At 32.9% G+C, this 14,140-nt stretch overlaps 1 protein-coding gene across 4 annotated transcripts in view; it reads left to right on the top strand.

The window, feature by feature from the left end:
* GALNTL6 (polypeptide N-acetylgalactosaminyltransferase like 6) overlaps positions 1–14,140 on the top strand; it is a 1,208,379-nt gene that overhangs the window by 58,056 nt on the left and 1,136,183 nt on the right. The window lies entirely within an intron of this gene.

The raw sequence follows: 14,140 nt of genomic DNA, 5'->3' as shown, positions 1-14,140 counted from the left end.
CATACCCATATAAGTTGTACAGTTTTGAAGTGATTTTGTTTGAGAGGTCCAGTCTAGAAATAGTAATTCTGCCAGTGTTGGAATTAGGAGTTGAATAAAATAGTTCAGGTGACATTTGCAACCCTTTACAATTTAGCATCAGTCAGCTTTCCTGATTAGATTTACTATATTCACACCAACCCAGTGTGTCTTCTATTTTCTCGAACACTTTTGAAACTCAGTGCATTTAAGCAAACCCTTCTCTTTCCTTGGAATGCCTTTTCATTTCTATCAGTGAAAACTTCCTTAGTTTTCAAGAACTAAATGAAGTTCTGTTTGCTGTGTGAAGCTGCTGCTGACAACTGTCACCGAAGCTAAGCCCTGTGTTACATCATCCACAGAACTTCATAGGTTTTAGAAGAATTTTTGTGTAAATCTGCCTTCCAAAACAATTACGACATTTTTAATGGGGAGAATATCACTTGTTAATGTTTAATAAGTATTCAAAAGCGTTTCCAATATTTCTGATGGTATTTTTTGCCACTAGCACTGTCAGTAATGGCCACTAACTACGCTGAGTATTTGGTATGATCAACTTTCTTAATGTTTGGTTTTTATTATTTCCTGCATTCTTTCCAATGTCATTATGTGGTAGGTGGTATATTCCCATTGTAGATTTGAGAACTACTAAGTAAATACTAGGTAAAGACACTTGTTAGTAATAATTCAACAAATAACTCGGTATCTCAACCTAGATTTGTCCATTGCAATTCACTGGCACTATACCAAGGTGATTTACTTAACAGTCAGAGGTCTACAGGGACAAATTAGAATTTTATTTGAGAGGTAATTTTTGAAATGTCATATTCCATTATTAGCATATCCATATGTAGAATTATTGAAGAAGAGAATACAAATGAAGGTGATTTTTCTTTGGGCTTAATTTTTCACTTTATAGGGAAAAGAATTACCATGCTTTCCATTCTGGATGGGACTTGGAAACAAAATCTCAGTGTGAAGTGAACATATGACTAATTACTTTATAATAATATATATTCAAAGCCTGAAATATCCCCAATACATTTTAATTTATTTAAATTTAGAATGTCTAAAACATAATTTTTGAGAATTTGGAAAATATATTTTAATTATCATATTTGAGATTATAAATAAGCAGAAATTAACACTACTTAAAAAATGAGAATAATACACTAGACCAAGGAATTCTGAATGTAAATGCCTTAATGTATTGAAATCATGCCTTATTAAAAGAACAATAGCATTTTGTAAAGAATGTCACATTCTATGCAGTAATGAAATGATTTTGGTAAGTAAAACTAATTTTTTTGTTCTTAATTATTTTATTAAATTGGGTCATCAGTGGTATGAATTGAGTCAGTTAACCAAATATCATAACTTAAAAGGTCTTAAACATATGAGTGTCATTTGGTTCCATTGGTTCAGAAATTATCTGGGTTTTTCTTAGGGCCATTGTGACTGGGTTTTGAATTAAAATCTGTTGATTATAACTGAACACTTTAAAAAGAGTGATTTTGTGAAAAAATACATATTGTAGAGACCAGAAATATATTTTACAATAGAAATATGGAGTAATGTGTCCTCTGAAAGAACACAAATTTTCTGTACAAACTGATTTGAAAGAAATTTGTAACTAGAAAACTAGGCATCTAGTTCTCTTAATACTACCTATCATTGGGTTATAGTTTGAGTTCCTGGAAGATCAGTGAAGTACCAGTCACTTGAAAATCAAATGAAGTATCATTCCTGAAAGTACTTGTAAAGTGTTAGAATGGAAAATGGTGATAAATATGGAGAATTCTTCTTTACTTAGCTTGACTGCAGAATAACTAATCAATAAGCATTTTTTTTTATGATCAATGTCAATTGCCTTTTGGGAATTTATTGTAGACCTCTGTGTCCAATTTTAAGATAACTTCACGGTTTTCTATCATTTTCTATAGAGACTAGATAAATGGTATTTTTTTATCAATAAAAAAGGATTTAGAATTTCTGAAAGGAGATAACTTCAGTTCATGTATTCTTGGTAATTGCCTCCCTGTTTTCTTAAAATAACTAAGATATTCTGCCTCTGTCTTTGCCTTCAAACTTTTTGATCTACTTTTGATATGCTCTTAGTACATTCTTGGTGATGTTTCATCTTTCTGTAATTCAGTAGCCAAGTAATATGTTACATTAGTTGTTCTAAAGTTTCTGCAAAGGCTTTAATAGATTATTAAACTTAACACTGAACATGATATTCATCATTAGTTTAAAGAAATTGTTACATTTACACATCTAAGTCCTCCAAAGTGAAAATTCCTTGCAGGACAACGTGCATGTCTTAACTGATGATGCACCTGTGAAAAAGAATATTCTATTTCTAGGGTAGAACACCTTAAATGTCTTCCAGGTGCTTTGTTGATTATTATGTGTGAAAATATAAAATGTTATAAATATTCTTTATAATGATTGCTCTTATGTTGTCTCTAAAGGAAATAATCATTTTACTGAATACTTCCTATGTTTACATCACAAATTTAAGTTCGAAATGTCATTAAACTCTGATAGTCCTTCTAATCTATATGCTCATGATTATTTTGTGGGAAATAAATTAAGAAAATGCCACATTATTGAGTATATGATAAATACTTTCAAATATGAGGTGATTAAATTCTTCAGAAATTGAAGGAAACTAGGTATCAAGGTATGCTAGCACAGTCATAATTTTATTTCATATTATGTATTCATTAAACAAGAACATGTGGTTATAATGTAACAAAATAACACTCAAAGCTGTATATATCCCATCAACTCTTTGTGTATAGTCACACCATACAAAACCTAAATTGTATTGAACCTAGTTTACTTGGGATGCATAGATTATAGTTTGTTTGTATTAGTCCTAATAGAGCTAGGTTTCAGCTTTATTTTTTAAAACAGGATATTTTAATAACATTTCCCACCCAGACCTAAATTAAACCTCATAGTTTAAATTACCTGCAGGACACTGAAGGAATTTGTATTGCTTCCTCCTGTTCTATGCAAATCCAAATGGCTATAGAGGAGATTCAAAAATACACTAACTGTACCTTGATGAGATATATGAAGTTTATCTAAACAAGATTTTAACTATTCAAAGAGAATTAAGTAAAAGAAAATGCTTTAAAAATTGATAAAATTGGAGCCAGTAAATATAATAATAATAAACACACAGAATGGGAAATAACACTTAAAAGGCAGGCATACACATTATTGTGAAAATGATTTAATCTTAGAAATCTAAGTAAATGTTAGATGGCTGCCAGTCTATTACCCTGATAAATTCAAGAACCCAGTTTTTATGACTCAAGAAATGAATTGTAAAGTAAATAAAAGGCATTCATAGAAACAGGTGCCAACTGAAAGGTGTGCAGAAGTAGATGAGATGAGATGGGAAAGCAACACGGAAAGAGCAGTAAGGGATTCATGAGAAAGGCTTAAGGGACTATCTTAGATTGTAAAAATAAAGAAAAAGAAAAGAAAGATAGAAAGAAAGAATAGAAACTTAACTGATCAGGGAGAGAAGTATAGATTTCAAGTTTACAAAATGCTGATTGCACCCATCTATACAATTGGCTTTTCTGAAGAGAAAACCAGAATTACAGTAACAAGAACAGTGTTAAAGCTGGAAGATAGTAACATTTTTTAAGGCTAAAACCTATCTTGCATCTTTTGATTTTATCAGCTATCTGGATATTTAGACATTTTAGAGAATGTATTGCATTTCAAGGAAAAATTGATTTTTTATATGCACCACAGCAGAAATGGAGAGATCCAATTTTCAAAACACAAATCTGGATTGTGTCTAAGTTTGTCTCTTAAACATTAGATGCCAAAGAAAATAAGAGCAATATGTCCATGTTTTTGAGTAGGCCCAAATTCAATATACAGAATTAAATTGAAAAGTTAGTCTTAGAGCTAACTCTCTTGCTGAAATCAGACATTTCTCTGATTATGTTCAAACCTAAATGTAACAAATATACCTTCATTTAAGAAATAAACCACTAAATAATGTGACAATTTTAATAACAAATTATTGTGAATAGCTAACATAATTCTGATGTTAAATATAATAAAGGTTGTCCTCTTACCAAACTAACATCCTCAACAAAAAAAAGTAGTACTTTTTATAAAAAGACAAGCATCGTAATCTAAATATTAGCTAATAGAATGCAGCCAGCTCTGAATTAAAAAGAGTATCAGATAGTATTGTGGTGGTTTAGAATCATGTAATTGGATAATATACTTTATTGTATGATATGTTTAATAGATCTTATAAAGTAATTGATAAAATTCAACATCAGCTAACCATTGAAATTATTTTTTTTTTCTTATTTTGGAATGGAAGGCCACTTTTTAGGGATGATATCTTTTATTTTTTTAATTTTTTTAAAATGTTTCTTTTTGACAGAGAGAGAGCATGAGCAGGGGAGGGGCAGAGACAGAGGGAGACACAGAATCGGAAGCAGGCTCCAGGCTCTGAGCTGTCAGCACAGAGCCTGATGCGAGGCTTGAACTCACAGCCCGCGAGATCATGACCTGAGCTGAAGTCAGACACTGAACAGACTGAGCCACCCAGGCGCCCCAGGCATATCTTTTATAACCCGAGAGTCAATGTTATACTAAGGTGATGGGGCTGAGAAAAAAAGGATATTTAAAAGCTATTTGTAACCTATATTATTTAACATTTATTTGGAAGAGATAAGCAATGCAGTTTGAAAGACAAAACGAGGAGATACAAATATCTCAGAAGAAAGTTTTTCTCTTTCTGATGGTCATGAATGCTATATAGAAAAACCAAATATATTCAACTAAAATTATCTTCAAAAATATTATATTTGTTGTTATTTACAAAAAATATAATAATATTTTGGCCTTTTTATAAGCCAATAATTACTATTTATAATGTTTAAGAAAATACCTATCCATCTTAGTAAAATGTTTTTATAATAAATGATATAATAAGCTTAGAAAATATATAAGGCCTAGATGATGGCGACTATAAAACTGTATAGAGACATAAAATATAGATGGAAAAAGAGCATACCATTTAGAGATACAATATTTTCCTGTATGGGAAGATCCCATAAATGTCATAGTGTTGATTCTATCAGTCTAAATTCATGTTTGTAAATGTTTCCAATCCAATTGACAAAGGGCCCTCAAGTTCAACCTCTATAATAAATATGTTAAAAATGCTAGAATAATCTGCAAAATAAAAATCAGAATAGTCACTCTTATTTCAGGAAATTAGAACTACTATTGTCCCAGATGTCAATCAGGAACCTGGAAGTGTCCAGTGATTCTGCACTACCTCATTCCCTGCAACTTTCCACTCACATTTTCCATTCTGCTTATAAAATTACTTAAAATTTCCAGTCTTTCCGTTTCCACTGCCCCAACTGTAAGTCAGACCACTGTTACCTTTCACTTGCATTTATGTACTTGCTATTCATGTTCTGCGCTGATCTTTTCTCCGCATAGTAGCCATGGTGATTTAAAAAAACAACAGCGACAACAGATCACATCATGTCACTTGTCTGCTTAAAGTTCTCTATGGATCCAACACAAATCTTTGGACACAATCCGCAGTCTTTAATATGACTTAACAGAAAATTAGCACCTAATACATATTAGTGGAACTAAAAATGTTCTGTATGATTTGGGCTCTGCATGCCTTTCAAATATCTCTTATTATGACTCTCGGAATTTTGTCTTATCCACAGTGAAATTCCTTCATTTCCTCAGAGTCTATCATTGAGGGTTTTCACTGTGCTAATCTTGTACCTTTTTAATCTCCTTGGCTTTAATCTTAGAAATTTAACTTTTGGCTTTAATCTTAGAAATTTCTCATTTCAAAGTGCTTATTCTTGATTCCACAAATTTGAATTAAATGTCCTTCTGAGTGTTTCCAGTACTTCCTAGATCACAGCACATAGTGCACAGTAATTCACTTGTTACTTTGTCTGCTAGCATATGAAAATCCCAATTGGCTATGTCAGATATGGAAGAAAGGTAACTTCTGTTACCTTCATGAAACAATCTATTTTTAGAACCTAGGAATGGCAGAAATATCTCTGTCAATTTGGGGGTCCTGGGCTTGTATCTAAAACCGGGAGTTTTATCCACCAAAGGAGTTTTATCCTCCAGGAACTGGCCCTCTAAAAATGGAAATAAGTAAATTTTCTGAGAAAGAATTCAAAATAATTATTCTAAAGATATTGAGAGCTATAAGAGAACACACGTAAACAATTTATGATCTCAGAAAAACAAGAACAAAATGAGAATTCCCCTGGAGGTGAGAAAAGAATGAATAAAAATCTAGAAATTTTGGAGCTGAAGAATTTAATGGCTGAACTGAAATATTAAATAGAGTGTTTCAGGGGAATCTGGGTGGCTCAGTTGGTTAAGCATCTGACTCCTGATTTCAGCTCAGGTCATGATCTCTTGGTTGTGAGATTGAGCCTCACCTCAAGCTCTACCCTAGGCATGGAGCCAGCTTAAGATTCTCTCCCTCTCCCTCTGCCCACTCCCTCTTTCAAAATAATAAATAATAATAATAATAATAATAATAATAAAAAATATGGTGCTTCAATTAGACTGAACCAAGCAGAAGAAAGAATTAGTGAGCTTTAAGACAGACCAATTAAAATTATCCAATCAAAGGAGCAAAAAGAAAAATAAAATGAAAAAGAATAAAGAAAATCTATGGGACTTAAGGTACATCATTAAGGGAAACAGTGTTGAAGTTCCAGAAGCAGAAGTTTATTTAAATAAATAATGGTGGACACCTGGGTGGCTCAGTCTGTTGAGTGTCCAACTCTTGATTTCAGTTCAGATCATGATCTCAGGGTCATGGGATTGAGCCCTGAATCATCATGGAGCCTCCTTAAGATTCTCTCTCTCTCTCTCTCTCTCTCTCTCTCTCTCTCTCTCTCTCTCTCCCTCCCCCCCCTCTGCCCCCTCCCCAGCTTGCACTCCCTCTTTCTAAAAAAAAGAAAGAAGGAAGGAAAGAAGGAAGGAAGGAAGAAAGGATGAAAGGAAGAATGGAAGGAAGAAAGAATGGCTGGGAACTTCCCAAATCCGGGGAGAGATTTTTGACATCCAAATTTATGAAACTAATAGGTCACCCTAAAATTTTAATCCTAAACATTTTCTCTAAGACACATAAGACTATCTAAAACCAAAAACAAAAAGAGAATTTTAGAAGAAGTGAAAGCTAAATAAATAAATAAATAAATAAATAAATAAATAAATAAATCTCTCATGTAGGGATCCTCCCATAGGCTGTCCGTGGATTTCTCAGCAGAGATCTCACGGGCCAGGAAAGAGTGGAATGATATATTCAAAGTGCTGAAAGAAAGAAGCTGCTAACCAACAATAATTTACCCAGCAAAGTTGTCCTTTAGAAATTAAGGTGAAATAAAGACTCCCAATCAAAAGCTGAAGAAGTTCATCACTAGTCCTGCATTACAAGAAATGTTAAAAGAAGTTCTTGAAGCTGAAATTAAAACAATCTAATTGGTAACATGAAAATCTAAAATACACAAGTATAAGTAAGTATATAAGTGGATTCAGAATGCTCTAGTATGGCGATGGATTAACCACCTGACTCTAGCATAAATGTTAAAGGGCAATAATGGATATACAATATAGACAATGCAAATTGTGACATCAAAACTTAAAATTTTGGCTAGCAAAATGGTGGAGTTTTTGTATACAATCAAAGTTAAGTTATCAGAATGAAATAGACTATTAAATCTGGGAGATGTTTTATTTGAGCCTCATGGTAAACATGCAGCAAAGACCTAAGTAAATTCACAAAGATAAAAAGGAAACCACAACATACCATTACAGAAAGCCATCAGTTCACAAAGGAAAGTAGCAATAGAGGAAGAAAGGTACAGAGGAACTATAAAACAGTCAGAAAATAATTTAAAATGTCATTAGTAAACCCTTACTATTAATAATTATTTTAAATGTAATTGGATTGAATTTCCCAATCAGAAGACATGGAGTGATGGATGTATTAAAAAAAAAAAAAAAAAAACAAAAAACAAGACCCAACTGTATGCTGCCTACAAGGGACTCATTATAGCTTTAAGCACACACGTAGGCTCAAAGTGAAGAGATGGAAAGAGCTATTTCTTGCAAGTAGAAACCAAAAGAGATCAGGGGTAACTCTTCTTATATCAGAAAAAATAGATTTTAAGTAAACAATGGGAACTAGAGGCAAAGAAAGCACTATATAATGATAAAGGTGTCAATTAATCAAAAAAGAGTAACAATCATAAGTATATATGCACCCAACATTGGAGTACCTAAACATATTGAGCAAATTCTAACAGATATGAAGGGAGAAATCAACAACAATACAATAGTAATAGAGAACTTTAATACCCCACTTTCAGCAGAGAATAAATCATCTAGACAGAAAATCAAAAGGATACCATGGACTTGAATCATATTTTAGACCAAGTAGACCTAACCAGTATTTACAGAACATTTCATCCAACAGCAGCAGAATACAATTCTTCTCAAGTGCTCACAGAACATTCCTTAGGCTAGATCATATGACAGGTCATATGACTAGATCATCAGACAGGTGAAGCCGGTCTTAGCAGATTTAAGAAGACTGAAATCATACCAAGTATATTTTGTGAACACATGCTGTACAAGTAGAAATCAATAACAGCAGGGAAGCAGAGATTTTACAATTATGTTGGAAATTAACACACTACTGAGCAACAGTGGGTCACAGAGTAAATCAGAATGGAAATAACTATCTTGAAACAAAATACGACATAGCACAATCTATGGCATAGCACAATCAAAGCAGTTCTAAGAGGGAAGATTATAGTGATAAATGCTTACATAAAGTAAATAGAAAGATCTCAAATAGACAACCTAACTTTATATTTAAGGAACTAGAAAAAGAAGAACAAACTCAGCCCAATATTAGCAGAAGGATGGTAGTAACAAAAGTTAAAGAAGAAATGAGTGAGAAGTTAGAAAAATAAAAAAAAAAATCAAGGAAACTAAGACTGATTTTTGAGAAGTAAAAGAAATTGACAAACTTTTAGCTATACTAAGATGACTCAAACATAAAATCAGAAATGAAAGGGGAGCCATTACAACTGATACCACGGAATTAGAAAAGATCACTAGAGACTACTGTGAACATACATATGGCAATAAATTGGGTAACCTACAAGAAAAGGATCAACTACTAGAAAGATATAAACTACCAACACTGAATCAGGAATAAATAGAAAATTTGAAAAGATCAATAACAAGTAAGGAAATTGAATCAATTATCAAAAACCTCCCAATAAGACATGCTCAGGATTAAATTATTTTGCTAGTAAATACTACCAAACATTTAAACAAGAATTAAAAATAATCCTTCTGGAAGTTTCAAGAAAAAAAAAATGGAAGAGGAAAGAACACTTCAAAACTCATTTTTACAAGATCAGTGTTATCAATACTAAGGCCAGATAAAGACACTACAGACCAGTATCTCTGATTAATGTAGAGGCAAAAATTCTCAACAAAATATTAACAAACTAAATTCAACAGCACAATAAAACGATTCATACACCAGTGTCAAGTGAAATTTATCCCTGGGAAATAAGGGTGGTTCAACATATGCAAATGAATAAATGTGATACATGATATAAAATGAAAAATGAAAATTATATAATTATATAATCACCTCATGAGAGGCAGAAGAAGCATAAGACAAAAACATATAAAATTATTTCGTGATAAAAGCACTCAACAAATTTGGTATAGAAGAAACATACCATAATATAATAGTCATATATGACAAGCTCATAGCCAACATCATACTCAGTAATGCAAGGTTGAAAGCTTTTCTTCTAAGATCAGGAACAAGACAAGGGGACTCACTTTCAACACTCCTGTTCAGCATTGTTCTGGAAGTCCTTGCCAGAACAGTCAGGCAAGAAAAAGAAATAAAAGACATCCAAGTCAGAAAAGAAGAAATAAAATTGTTTCTGTTCATAGATATGATCTATAGAGAGAAAGTCCTAAAGACTCTGCCAAAGAACTATGGGAACTGATCAATGAATTGAATAAAGTTGCAGAATATAAAATCAACATAAAAACCAGTTGCATTTCTATTAATTCACAATGAAATACATGAAAAAGACATAAAACAATCCATTCACAATGCCATAAAAGATAGTAAAGTACTTAGGGATGTGTTTAACCAAGGAAGTGAAAAATCTATACAATGAAAACTATAAGACTTTGATGAAAGAAATTGAAGACACAAATGGTACAATATACTATGTTTATGGATTTTTAGATTAATATTGTTAAAATGTACATAACACTCAAAGCATTCTATAGATTCATTTAAATATCAGAATTCCAATGACATTTTCACAGAAATAGGGAAAAATTCCTATAATTTGTATGGAGCCACAAAATATCCAGAATAGCTAAATTAATCTTGAGAAAGAACAAAGCTGGAAGCATCAAACTTTCTGATTTCAATCCATGTTAGAAAGCTGTAGTAATAAAAACAGTATGGTATTGATATAAAGATAGATACATATAGACCAAAAGAACAGAATTGAAAGCCCAGAAATAAATCCTTATACACATGGTCAACTAATATTTGACAAGGAAGCCAAGAACATTTGATTGGGGAAAGGATAGCCTCTTCAATAAATGGTTTTGGGAAAACTGGATAACCACATGCATAGAAAAACATCAGACCCCTGTTTTATACCACTAACAAAAATGAATTTGAAATGGATTGAAGACATAAATGTAAGACCTGAAACCATAAAGCAACTAGAAGGAACCAGGAAAAAAAAATCCATGACCTGTGTTTTGGCAATTATTATTTTTTAAATATAGCACCTAAAGTGCAAACAACAAAAGAAAAAATAAGTCAGGTGCACCAGGTGGCTCAGTTGATTAAGCATCCGGCTCTGGATCTTGGCTGAGGTCATTATCTCACCGTCCGTGAGGTCCAGCCTAGAGTTAGGCTCTACGCTGACAGCACAGAGCCTGCTTGGGATTCTGTCACTCTTTCTCTGCCCCTCCCCTGCCTTCTCTCTCTCTCTCTCTCTCATGATAAATATTTACAAAAAATAAACAAGTCAGACTGTATCAAATTACAATTTTTCTGAGAAGGAAAATAATTTTGAAATGAAAAGAAAACTTACATAATGGGAGAAGATACTTGCAAAACATTTATCTGATAAAGGGTTAATATCCAAAGTCTATAAAGTATTTGCACAACTCAATGGCAAAAAAGGCAAACAAAAAATAGGCAAAGGAGCTCAAAGTACCTATTTCAAAGAAGACATCCAACTGGCCAACTGGTACATAAAAGGATGTTTAATATGGCTGATCATCAGGGAGAAGCAAATCAAAACCACAATGAGATATCACCACATACCCGTTAGCATGGCTACCATTAAAATGACAAGAGGTAACAAGTGTCAGTGAGGTTGTGGACAAAAAGGACCCTTTTGTGCTGTTGGTGAGAATGTACATTGGCGTATCAACTGTAGAAAACACTACGGAGGTTGCTCCAAAAATTAAAAATAGAACTGCCATATGATCCAGTGTCCTATTTCTGGGTACGTAGTCAAAGGAAGTCAAGTTCAGATCTTAAGAGTTATCTGCACTCCATGTTTATGTAGAATTTTTCATAATAATGAAGATATGGAAGTAACCTGAGTGTCCATCAGTGGATGAATGGATTAAGAAGGTATAGTGTAAAAATATATACACACAAAATGGAATATTATTCAACCACAAGAAAAAAGATTCTGCCATTTTTGACAACATGGATGGATCTTGAAGGAATTCTGCTAAGTGAGATAAGTCAAACAAAGTCAAATACAGTTGACCCTTAAACAGTGTGAGTGTCAGAGATGCTGACCACCCCCCCCCATACAACTGAACATTTATGGATAAATTTTCATTCCCCTAAAACTGAACTACTAATAACCTACTGTTGACCAGAAGCCTTACCAGTAACACAAATGATTTATTAACACATTTTCTTGTATGGTAGGTGTATTATATACTGTATTCTTGAAATAAACTAAAGAAAAAATGTTAAGAAAATTATAAGGAAGAGAAAATACATTTAGAGTAAAACAATCTGCATATATGTGGACCCACACACTTCCAACCCATGTTGTTCAAGAGTCAACTGTACTGTATAACACTTAATATGTGTAATAAAAAACATCTGGACTCATCCAAAAAGAGATTAGAATGGTGGTTCCCAGGGGCTGACAGGTGGAGGAACTGGAGATATTGATCAAAGGGTAAAAACTTAGTTATAAGATGAATAAGTTCTGGGAATCGAATGTACAACATGGTGATCATAGTTATAAATACTGTATTATATCCTTGGAAGTTGCTAAGAGAGTAAATCTTAAATGTTCTCACCACAAAAAAATTATAATTATGGTACATGATGGAGCTGTTAGCTAATGCTACAGTGATGATCATTTTGCAGTATATGTGCATCAAATCAACAGTTGCGCACTGTAAACTTTCACAATGTTATATGTCAATTTTATCCCAATAAATTTGGAAAAAATCAGTAAATTTGGAAATACCCATTAACTTAAGTTCAAAGTGTAATTATTTCAAATAAGCTTAAAGCATTACTATTTTAAATTGTCATTTCCTTTTGATTTTGAACCAGGTGTTCTGATTTTAAATGTTTGTAATCAAAGAGTTTCCACGGATTCTTAAAAGGTTAAAAGGTGAATAAAACCTGGGAATCACATTGTGAAGAAAGGAAGAATGCCTGATGTTCAGAATAGGAATCTATCTAAGCTGGGTTCTGCTAGGATGCCTTTGTTCCTTCCCTCTCTTCAGTTTTTGTTAAAGTGAGGTGTTTGCTGAATCCTCTACATTCTCTGTTATAAATTTTCTTTATGTTGATTCACTTATTGCCCTATGACTGTGGCTCGCTTCTGCACAAAAGAGATATTCTCTTATCCTTTTACCCCATACAACCTGGGGATGAGGGCAAAGTCCTTTTTCCTCCTGGTCCCTAATCATTTTCTCTAAAACATTTTGGTGCTCTGGGTGAAAGATAAATGTGAGCTTGTTCTCAAATAACCAACATCAAACTCACCTTTCATCTTCCTCTCATCAGAACATTGTATTTCATTTGAGAATTAAGTAGCTTTGTTATTATTCATCAGATATTTTGCATGTATGAGTCATCTTGGAACACAATGTTCTTTGAATCAAATCTAGTCTTCAGTAACTCAAAATTTTGTTCTAAACTTCTCCAGGTGGAAAACATTCCACTTCTTCCAATATAGCAATTTCATGTAAATGGGGAAATATCACAAGGTGCTGGGAAGTGCTGGGGAAAATGACCTTAGTTGGAATATCTGAAATATTTCTCTACTTAATTAATTTTTCTTTTAGTCTGTGATCTGTGGGGCCAGGCTCTGTTTTTGTAATTCTAAATGGAATATTCAGTGCTTGCCTCACTATCCCTCTATTAGATGATCAACATGTTGAAAAAAGGAAAGAAGGAAGAAAGAAAGGGAAAGAAGAGGGAGGGAGGACAAACTGACTTAATTCAACTAGAAAGTAAAAAAGAAAAAAAAACCACAAAACAAAAAACCTTAGAGTAATATTGAGTAATTAAACAATGAATAACTAATTCATTGTTTCTTTTTTTAATATGAAATTTATTGTCGAATTGGTTTCCATACAACACCCAGTGCTCATCTCAACAGGTGCCCTCCTCAATGCCCATCACCCACTTTCCCCTCCTCCCCACCCTCCATCAACCCTGTCTGTTCTCAGTATTTAAGCGTTTCTTATGGTTTGCCTCCTTCCCTCTATGTAACTTTTTCCCCCCTTCATCTCCTCCCTTGTCTTCTGTTGAGTTTCTCAGGATCCAGATATGAGTGAAAAATATGTTATCTTTCTCTGTCTGACTTATTTCACTTAGCATAACACTCTCCAGTTCCATCCACATTGCTACAAAAGGCCAGATATCATTCTTTCTCATTGCTAAGTAGTATTCCATTGGAGATATATATATATATATATATATATATATATATAT

This window comes from Herpailurus yagouaroundi, unplaced genomic scaffold (genome assembly GCF_014898765.1).
Source record: "Herpailurus yagouaroundi ecotype Mexico unplaced genomic scaffold, PumYag 28, whole genome shotgun sequence".
In the NCBI taxonomy this organism is placed as follows: Eukaryota; Metazoa; Chordata; class Mammalia; order Carnivora; family Felidae; genus Herpailurus; species Herpailurus yagouaroundi.
The sequence above is the reverse complement of the archived record's forward strand: the minus strand, read 5'-3'. Positions and strand labels throughout refer to the sequence as shown.